Below are 10,951 nucleotides of genomic sequence, written 5' to 3'. Positions count from 1 at the left end.
CGAGTGGGCTTCCGTAGTTGTGGCTCACGGGCTCAGTAGTTGTTGCGCGCTGGTTTAGTTGTTCCGCGGCACGTGAAATCTTCCCGGACCAGGGATGGAAACTGCGTCCCTTGCATTGGCAGGCAGATTCTTGTCCACTGCACCACCAGGGAAGTCCTAAAGAGATTTTAATTCAGACCCTAAAAATTGTAATACCTACTTAGTTCACAAGATTATTATACATGAGTATTGTTCGTATATGGGTTGAGTAAAGAAAGAAAGAAAAGAACAAAAAACCCCAATTCTATATGCCTTTAAAAGAAAACTTACTAAAAGCTTTTGTGTATAAGAATAAAATTTTTAAAAATTGTATAGTTGCTTTACAATATTATATTAGTTTCAGTGTATAGCATAGTGATTCAGTCAAAACAGATTATACTCCATTCAAATTTAATAGCTACAATTTTCTGTGCTATACAGGATATCCTCATTGCTCATCTATTTTGTACATAGTAGTTTGAATCTCTTAATCCCATACACCTATTTTGCCCCTCCCCGCTTCCTCTCCTCTGTGGTAACCGTTAGTTTTCTATATCTGTGAGTCTGATTCTGTTTTGCATTTATTATACATTCATTTGTAGTATTTTTTAGATTTCACATGTAAATGATATCATACAGTATTTGTCTTTAACTCATTTCACTAAGGTCCATCCATGTTGTTGCAAATGGCAGAATTTCATTCTTTTTTATGGCTGAGTAATATTCTATGACAGCCATACACACCACATCTTCTTTATCCATTCATTTGTTGAGGGGTTGCTTCCATGTCTTGGTTATTGTACATAGTGCTGCTATGAATATTGGGGTGCATGTATGTTTTCAAACGAGAGTTTTCATTTTTTCCAGATATATACCCAGAAGTGGATTTGCTGGATCATTGGGAAGATCCCCTGGAGAAGGAAATGGCAACCCACTCCAGCACTCTTGCCTGGAAAATCCCATGGACGGAAGAGCCTGATAGGCTACAGTCCATGGGGTTGCAAAGAGTCGGACATGACTGAGTGACTTCACTTTCATGGTAGTTTTATTTTTACTTTGTTGAGGAACCTTTGTACTGTTTTTCTATAGTAGTTGTATGAATTTACATCTCCACCAACAATGTTAGGAGGGTTCCCTTTTCTCCACATCCTCTCTAACATTTGTTATTTGTAGATTTTTTTGATGATAGCTATTCTCACAGGTGTGAGATTATATCTTATTTTTTGTTTTGATTTGCATTTCTCTAATAATTAGCAATGTTGAGCATCTTTGCATGTGCCTGTTGGCCATCTGTATGTCTTTGGAAAAATGTCTATTCAGGTCTCCTGCCCATTTTTAAAATTTTTAAAAAATATTGAGCTGTATGAGCTGCTTGTATAATTTGCTTGTCAACCTCTTGTCAGTCATATCATTTGCAAATGTTTTCTCTTATTCTGTAGGTTGTCTTTTTGTTCTGTTGATGGTTCCCTTTTTGCTGTGCAAAGGCTTTTAGGTTTAATTAGGTCCCATTTGTTTATTTTTACTTTTGTTTCCTTTGACCGAGGAGATATAGCCAAAAAATATTGCTATGACTTATGTCAAAGAGTGTTCTGCCTATGTTCTCATCTAGGAGTTTTATGGTTTCAGGTCTTATATTTAGGTCTATATATCCATTTTTCATTTATTTTTGTATATAGTAAAAATATGATTTTTACAGTATAATTTACTTAGGATTACACTGAAGAAATGGAAAATAGAGTGACATTCTGAGAAGCATTTTGTTTAAAGCCTTTTATTTTGGGTCAATAGTCACTCAACAACCAATCTATTTATTTTGTATAAGCCTCAGACACATTATTATTGTTGTTACTATTTAACATTATAGCTTGGAGTTTTTGATGCACAGAGAAAGCTTTCATGAGGTATTGAGTCTATCCATTTGCTCAGTGATAAAGCAGAGGATGCAAAAGAGGAAAATTGTACCAGAGGTCCTCTGATTCTTTTTTAGCATTTCCATCCTGTACTCAAGGAAGGTGAAGGTTTTAGGAGGACTGAGCCATCAGAGCTCTGAGTACCAACTCTGACTGGAGGATATTTATCCTTGTTTAATTTTGCTTCATTTATCACTCTGTAACCAATACCAGTCCATCCTAAAGGAGATCAGTCCTGGGTGTTCATTGGAAGGACTGATGCTGAAGCTGAAACTCCAACAGTTTGGCCACCTCATGCGAAGAGTTGACTCATTGGAAAAGACTCTGATGCTGGGAGGGATTGGGGGCAGGAGGAGAAGGGGACAACAGAGGATGAGATGGCTGGATGGTATCACCAACTCGATGGACATGAGTCTGAGTGAACTCCGGGAGTTGGTGATGGACAGGGAGGCCTGGCGTTCTGCGATTCATGGGGTCGCAAAGAGTCAGACATGACTGAGAGACTGAACTGAACTGAACCAATATATATGTGTTATAGGAAACTAGAGAATATGGATAAGCAAAAAGAAGACAAGTATCCCTAACTCTGCCCTCCAGTGTACAGTAGATGTGGTTGTACCTGTAAGATGTTGCTGTATTCAACAGAACCAAAAAGCACAACAGTGGCATCTTCTACAAGCATTATAACCAAGCACATGTGAGACACAACCCAAGACATGTGCATGCATGTGTGTGTGTGTGCACGTGTGTGTGTATGTGTAATAGGATGGCAAGCTCTAGAGAAGGCTCTATTTTGGTCATCTTACCTAACTTGCTTTTCTCTAAAACCAGTCCTAAAACTTGTTATTAACACCAAAGTGATAAAATGATGGTTAATTCCTGGCCTTTGATTAAAGTACTCCTGGACTAAAAGCCTTCCTCTGGTTCTCTCTGATTCTTTGATTGGGCTTAGGCAACTCTGTCTCCCCCTCCAGAATTTCTGGGTTAATAGTTCTATTTATCTTGTAGGGTTGTTGGAGGATTAAATGAGGTAATACTTTGAAAGGGTTTAGAATAGCACTGGGCAGGCCCATGATGAGCCCTCCTCAGTATCAACTCTAGAGTGGTTGCTGTCTAAATTCACCTCCCCAAGAGGCCCCATTTTCTGTTCAGTGGGCTACGAGAGAGACTTAGGCTTAAATTGTGACTCACCATTTACTAGCTATATGTCCTTGGATAAATTAATTAACTTCTTGGTGATGTGAATTAGCCGCACAAATACAGAGCACATTGTGTGCCAGATTTTGCCAGGCACTGCAGACCCATGGAGAACAGCTTAAACATAAGAAGGTTATTAACCTGAGCTTGGGTAAATGGTGATAAGCTGAGATCTAAAGGTTTGAAATAGTCTAACCAGAAAGCTAGGAGATGGTGTTTCAAGTCCCACAAACAGCCAGAGAGAGAAGAGGGTACCTACGGCGGGGGGGGGGGGGGGGGGGGCGGGGTGGAGAGCAGGAAGTATCACTGGGCCGGGGTGTGCAGAAGGGGCATGTTGAAAATAAACTTGAAGAGGATCTTGCAAGCTGCATTAAGAAGTTTAGACTTTATTTTAGGGAAAGTAGCAATCTATGGAAAAAGTCTTAAAGAAAAGACTGACATAATTAGACTTGCACATCAGAAAGATCCCTTGGACTGTATTTCGAAGGATAGACTAGAGACAGTGGTGGGGCCGTGGGGGAATGAGCATACAGGAGAGTGATGGTAGGTTATCAATTGAATGTAGTGCCACAGTGGGCAAGGAGAGTGCCTCGTGGGTGAGGGAGAGAGGAAAGACTGGTTAAAGCTCGGAAAATTCCTTGGCCATCCAGTTGTTAGGACTCCACGCTTTCAGTGCAGCAGGCCTGGGTTCCATTCCTGGTTGGGGAACGAGGATCCCACAAGCTGAGCAGTACTGACCAAAAAAAAAAAAAAAAGTCATAAAAGCTCAAAAGTGTCTGGATTTGGTGGTGGTCCCATTTACCAACACAGACATGAAACTAGGGTAGTTTTGGGGGGAAGATGAGTTCACTTTGGAACATGCTGAATTTGAGGTTGGAAGAAGCTGGGAGCGTCCACTGAATAGCTAGACATGTGACCCTAAAGCTGAATCAGCACACAGTAGGTGTTTAAAGCCTGAGTTTCCCTTTACCTAGCGCCCATTCGCTCACCACTCACCCTCAAAACATTTCTCTGCTATCACTTCCTCTCTGTCTCCTACTTTTTTGATTTTTAAGGCATTTTGGTATATTTCTTTCCAATATTTCTATGCTTTTGGAAAAATATAGTTGAAAACATACTGTATATATTCTTTTCACTTGCTATTTTAATGTTACTATTTTGACTATGATTTTTGATAACTGCTAGACAGTTCCACCTTACAGATATACCAAACTTCACTTGGCCATTTTTCCACTGTTAGGCATCTAGGTGCTCCTGTGTTTACAAACAAATCCTTGTTCCTGTTGCTGATCATTTCCCTACACCAGGCTTCTAGAAGTGAGACTACAATGTTAAACATTTTCAGAGGAAGAAGAAAGCTAGTTTCATATTAACGATTGAACGTGGTACGGCTGTTTTCTCACCAGCACAGTACTAAGTTTTCAAGTCCCACTGATGTTATCACCAAAGTGGGGGGCTTTTTGACTCATTCATCCTTTATATTTTGTAAGTAGCATCCTCTTCCTTATATTTAAAATACTAATCATCTATTTGTTTGTAATGTTACACACTGTTCAGTTGTTTCCTGTTGTTGTTCAGTTGCTACGGCATGTTCGACTCTTTGCAACCTCATGGATTGCGGCATGCCGGTCTTCCTGGTTCTTTGCTATCTCCCAGAGTTTTCTCAAATTCATATCCATTGATTCAGTGATCCTATCTAATCATCTCATCTTCTGCCATCCTCTTCTCCTTCTGCCTTCAAACTTTCCTAGCATCAGGGTCTTTTCCAATGAGTCAGCTCTTCTCATCAGGTAGTCAAAGGATTGGAACTTCAGCTTCAGTATCAGTCCTTCCAATGAATATTCAAGGTTGATTTCCTTTAGGATTGGTTGATTTAATCTCTTTGCTGTCCAAGGGACTCTCAAGAGTCTTCTCTAGCATCATAGTTTGAAAGCATCAATTCTTTGGCACTCAGCCTTCTTTATGGTCCAGCTCACATCTGTATATGACTACTGGAAAAACCATAGCTTTGACTAGATGGACCTTTGTTGGCAAAATGATGTTTCTGCTTTTGAATACGCTGTCTAGGTTTGTCATAGTTTTTCTTCTAAGGAACAAGCATCTTTTAATTTTATGGCTGCAGTCACGATCCACAGTGATTTTGGAGCCCAGGAAAAGAAAACCTGTCACTGCTTCCACTTTTTCCCTTTCTATTTGCTATGAAGTGATGGGACTAGAGGCCATGAACTTAGTTTTTTTTTTTTTTTTTTTTAGTGTTGAGTTTCAAACCAGCTTTTTCACTCTTCTCTTTCACCGTTATCAAGAGGCTCTTTAGTTCCACTTCACTTTCTGCCATTAGAGTGGTATCACTTCCATATCTGAGGTTGTTGATATTTCTCTCAGCAATCTTGATTCCAGCTTGTGATTGACCCAGTCTGGCATTGTGCATGATGTACTCTGCAAGTGAGTTAAATAAACAGGGAGACAATATACAGCCTTGACGTACTCCTTTCCCATTTGGAACCAGTCCAAATTGTTCCATGTCTGGTTCTAACTGTTGCTGCTTGACCCACATACAGGTTTCTCAGGAGACAGATTAAGGTGGTCTGGTATTCCCATCTCTTTAAGAATTTTCCACAGTTTGTTGTGATCCACACAGTCAAGGGCTTTCACATAGTCACCATTCAGAAAGAACTATATAGATTTCATCCCTATATTCTAAAAGTTTAGGGTCTACGAGAGACATGCATACTTAAGATTTACCGAAACTGTTAAAATTACAACATGGATGGACCTCCAATGAGTTTAGGGCAATCACATTTAAAGGATCAGGACCGAATTAACATTTATTACATAGACTGAAGGGAGAAAAGATCAGTGGGGACCAGCTGGGACATCCAGTGTTCACCTGGACCAAACGTGGAGCCTGCTCATTCCTTCTAAAACTCTATATTATAACCTACTTCCTCCTCTCTTCCAGTTCATAATACCAAGTGACTGCCCTCAGAAATGCACTGTAACCCCCTTCTTGGTTCCTTAACTTCTTCCCCCATTTCCCTCTTGACCCACCCTTCCCATATCACTTTCCTGTCTCCCAGCCTCAAGTCTCAGACTAATCCTGCCCTTTATCATCAGGGGTAATGAGTGGCACTACCGGATCTCCTGTCTCCCTGGAGTCGTGTTTGGAAAGCACAGGCCCTGCCTGTGGCTATCCGCCCTCCCAGACACCATCTGCTGCCTGTCTGTCATCATCAACTGCAGGTACTGTGTTCATGGGACCAGACCTTCGCCTACCACCCTCCACTGCAGGTATCCTATGATGGTCCGCCTCTTTGACATGAGAGAGCCCATTTTTGGTTCTAGGAACAAATCCTTGCTGGTCTGCCTCATTCCTGCCAGAGATAAAGATAACACTGATAGTAACAAAAAACATATAGTGAGTGTTTGAAGCGATGGTGCTCAGACGTTCAGTCCTGTCCGACTCTTTGTGATCCCCTGGACAGAGAAGCCTGCCATGGACTGAAGCCTGCCAGGTTTCTCTGTCCATGGGATTCTGCTGGCAGAAATACTAGAGTAGGTTGCCATTTCCTCCTCCAGGGGATCTCCCAAACCCAGGGCGTTTCCTGCATTGGCAGGTGGATCTTTACCACTAGCGCCCCCTGGGAAGCTCCAGTGAGTGCTTACTATTATTCATTTAATGGTTTTGGCCCTTCCATTCTTGCCTGGAACAGGAGACAGGCTATAACTCCCTCCTGAAGAGGTCTGATGGCCCATGTGGATGAACATATTAGCATATTATCACAGGCATGAAAGCTGATACTCCATCTACCCAGAACAGGCCCAAGGAGAGGGAAAAGCAAGACCCCTCCCTGTCTCACTGTCTGTGCCAAGTCCAGAGATGGTGCTTGCCTACTGCTTCCAGCAGCCCGTCACAGATAAGGCGGTCGTCAGAAGCCGAGCTGTTGCCAATAAGAATATTCACTGAAAGAAACGCACTGGCTTCATTTCTGGGCAGATTCTCTTTCCGTGGAACAGTGAATCCTTTTACCTAGTCTTTCTTGCTCTTCCTGAGTCTAATCTATATCTGTTTTTACTGTGTTTCAGCTACGAGTGTAGTGGAAGTAAATTAGAAAGAACTTTTTTCTCCTCTATATTGGCTTCATGTTAATATGAACCTATGGTCTGAACAGGAGTTTTTTGATTATCTGGGTATGCAGTCATCCTTACCACTGACTAATAAGAGGTAATTATCATCGAATACTCATCCACTGAGGGGGAGTTACAAGTTGTGTCAGGTGTTTGGTGAATAATACTAATGCAGTTTATCTTACAGGTTACTATCTCACAATGATCAGCTAGTAAAACACAAATTATGGATTGGTACTTAACATTTTTTTGTTTGTCCATCCATATTAGATTTAAACTTTTTTCAACTTTGTTTTATTAGTTATATGCCTGTGCATGAATTACATAATCATGAATACACTGTGCTATGCTAACTACCACACAGGTACTCTCTCAGTGCTTAAAGGAACCTCACGAGCCTCTGTGTGTCTGTGTGTGTGTGTGTGCGTGTGTGTGTGCACTTAGTCACTCAGTCGTGTCCGACTCGTTGCAGCCCCATAGACTGTAGCCCACCAGGCTCCTCTGTTCATGGGATTCTCCAGGCAAGAACACTGGAGTGGGTTGCCATTCCCTTCTCCAGAGGATCTTCCTAACAAAGGGATTGAACCCAGGTCTCCTGCATTGCAGGCTGATTCTTTACCATCTGAGCCACCAGGGAAGCCCCATAAGACCGATACTGATATTTTTCCCATTTTACTGATGAGGAAACTTGGGCTCAGAAATTGAGCTCCAGAATAGTCTGCTGTCTACCACTGTACTATCATGGCATGGTTCATTTTAATATATTTTATTATTTCACAGATTCAAGTTTATCATGACTTAAAACTTATCTCCTGAGCATACCAACTATAGTTAGGAAAAGTCTCACTAGGCACACCTCATATATAAAGTAGATGTTTTTTAATAATTTCATCATTGCAAAGAACTTTCCTAAAATTCTTCTGTCCTGCATTATTACCATTTATCTCATACATATATTATTAGATTCATCAATGGGAAAGTTTCACTTTTGTGTTAAAATAATGACAAACTGTAAACTATTTAGAAGGGTGAACAATTATGGCTGGTATGAGCCCTAAATTCTTTGGAATTGGTCAGGAATTAGCATGTTCACATAAGCATTAGTTGGACCGTGGTAAATCTTGGATTCTGTCTTTAAATTTGCTGCAAAACTAAAACCTTTCATCTTGTGTCCTAATGTTTCCATTGCTGGTCAGGTATAGGGCAAAATTAGGAAGTAGAGAGATTTAGAAATGCCTTTTCCACCCCCTCTCCCGCCCACAACTAAAGTCCTATTTAGTTCAATGTTCTGAGGAGCTGAGATGGGATTAAGACCCTACTACAGTGTCTTCTCCTGGAAGAGGACATGGCAACCCACTCCAGTATTCTTTCCTGGAGAATCCCATGGACAGAGGACAGAGGAGCCTGGCAGGCTATAACCCAAGCGTTGCAAAGAGTCAGACAGGACTGAAGCGACTTAGCACAGTTTCTTCTAATGAGAGCTCTTTCCATTCTGCATTTATCAGTTGTTAATTATTCATACTGCATGACTGAGGATTTTGGAGTCAGAGATTCACCTGCAATATTTGGAATACCAGTGGAGGTCTACATCAACACAGAATTTATACAGCAGCTGGTAGTAGTCAAAGCTAATGATGGAATTTCAGTTTAATAAAAAGACCCCCAACCGAGCACACCATCTTGAAAAAAGTATACTTATCAAACAGCTTTCAATCAGTTCAAGAGAGACACCTTAATTGGGAAGAGGAAGATTTGAGAGTAGCTTGTCATTGTGCCAAGTCCAGATCAATAACTTCATGTCTGTGCTTTGGTAGACGTAGCTTTTGCTTTGTTAAGTAATCATATCTACATCTACTTTATTTGGATAAGGAGATCTTTGTTTCATTTGACAATATTAAATGATACCTTCTTTTAATTCTCTCTGTATCTTCATAATGAACATGATTAAAATTTGGACTTGTGATTATAAAGATCAACGTTGTTTTTATTTGAAAACAAATTTTATATTTTTGTAATAGGAAAGCAGTGCCTATGAGATGTAAAAATTTTTCATTTTTGAAAATTTCACTGAAATAAAATTATATGAGTAAAATTAAATTATGGTGGTTTACCTAAAAGGAAGAATCTGCTGAACTATGATGATCTGGAGTCCATTAAAATTATCTTGGGGATAAATGTACAGAGTAATTTGCTAACAAGAAACAAAAAGAAAATGGGGTTGACTTTTGGAAGGAAGGATTTGGAATACTAAAGAGGAAAGTGACAGCCATTAAGTCTTAGTTTCCTTATTTGTTAAAAGGAGAAACCAACACAAGATTGTAAACCAATTATCCTCCGATTAAAAATAAATTTTAAAAAAGGAGGTATTTGTTCTAACTTGTGGCTTTCAAGCTATTTGTAATGATTGGTCTTAATGGTACTTTAAGGGACACTGTGGACCAGCAGGGCAGGTGGAGAGGGCAGAGAGGGTGGTGCAGCAGGAGCCCAAGGTGGTGGAGGAAGCAGTTTGAGGGGCGGGGCTAGGAGTTCCCTTTCTCACAGCAGCCAGGACAGAGCATTTCTTTCTTTGTTTCCTTCCTTCCTCTCTTCCTCCTCCCTTCTCTGTCTTTCCTTTTCTCTCCCTTCCCTTAACACATAGAAATATTGAATTTATGCAGACAATTTCTTTTCATAAAATAGGGTTCCACTTCTAAAAATATGGCTTGCAATCACTGAACTAGATAATTCTAAGTCTTCTTCCCTCTAGGAATGCTTTCCTTCTAGGAATGCTTTGATTACGATTAGGATTTTAAGATCCAGAACCAAAATAACAAGAGAAGGTGGAGCATTTTTTTGGACATACAACAAGTATCTATCTTGCACTAATTGTAGTTCTGCTAAGATACAACAAAAGTCAGCAGAAATGGTATCTTCCTTACCCCCTACAGAGATATGGGACTACTGTGAATAGGTCTAGGTTTTTTTGTTTTGTGTTTTTCAGAGCAAATGTGCAGAAAAGAACCAAGCTCACTTAGGCGCTTAATCTACTAGATGATGTTTGGGGAGAATGATGGAATTATGGTCCAATTAAAAAAATCAGTTTCATGCATTTAGAGGATCATAAACTATAAAAGTCAAGGGGATACTTTAAGATCACTTTTCTCATATATTCACTCACCAATTAAATCAGTGAGTTTTTAACCAAATGTGTCAGCTACTATGCTGGGTGTCGGGGTACTAGGATATTGTCCCTATCTGTATAGAGATTATGTCTTAGTGGAGAAGACTGTTGGTTAAACAAATAAACCTGTAAGAATATAACTTCAAGTTATTATAAATGCTATTAAGTAAAAGAACAGGCTTCTCTGAGGTCTTATGTTAGCGAACACATGAGACACGAGGCTGGAGGGAAAGTGACTGGCCTCAAGTCACTGAGGAGCGGGCATTCATCTGTCACGTATTCTCTCCGTCTCACCCGTTTGGTTGTAGAAGCCTAGGCAAATAATCAGGGTCAAGTGATGGGAACCAGAAATCGATGAGTTTCTTTACTGGCATCTTCACTACTTTGAAATGTTGGGCAACCTTGAGAGACATCAGATACCTGTTATTAAGAATAAGAGCTTCTAGTTTTTGAAAATTGCTTTGTAACAATTTTTAAAAATAATTGTTTTAGGGCATCTCTGCTTGCAGTATGGTTGACTAGAGGCTGAAAATGGTTTGCA

This window comes from Capricornis sumatraensis, chromosome 19 (genome assembly GCF_032405125.1).
Source record: "Capricornis sumatraensis isolate serow.1 chromosome 19, serow.2, whole genome shotgun sequence".
In the NCBI taxonomy this organism is placed as follows: Eukaryota; Metazoa; Chordata; class Mammalia; order Artiodactyla; family Bovidae; genus Capricornis; species Capricornis sumatraensis.
The sequence above is the reverse complement of the archived record's forward strand: the minus strand, read 5'-3'. Positions refer to the sequence as shown.